This window comes from Rana temporaria, chromosome 10, assembly GCF_905171775.1.
Source record: "Rana temporaria chromosome 10, aRanTem1.1, whole genome shotgun sequence".
Lineage (NCBI taxonomy): Eukaryota > Metazoa > Chordata > Amphibia > Anura > Ranidae > Rana > Rana temporaria.
Window position 1 is genome coordinate 119,395,609 of NC_053498.1, and position 532 is coordinate 119,396,140.

The following is a 532-nucleotide window of genomic DNA, read 5'->3' on the forward strand; positions in this document are numbered from 1 at the left end:
ACACATACATACACATACATATATAATACACATATACATGTAATATACAATTGTACAATAATTACACACATACAATAATATATATAATATACAGTACATGCATGAACACATACATATATAATACACACATACATGTAATATACAATAATTACATATAATACATACATAAAATATATACATATATATTGCACACATACATGTAATATACAATAATTACATATAATACATGCACATAAATAAATAAATATATATATATATACAAGCATACACATACATATATAATGCACACATACAATAATTTATAATACATACATGAACACATACATATATAATGCACACATACATGTAATATACAATAATTCCATGATATGATACATACATGAACACATACATATATTATACACACATACATGTAATATACAATTATACAATAATTACACACATACAATAATATATATAATATACAATACATACATATATAATACACACATACATGTAATATACAATAACTCCATGATATAACACATACATG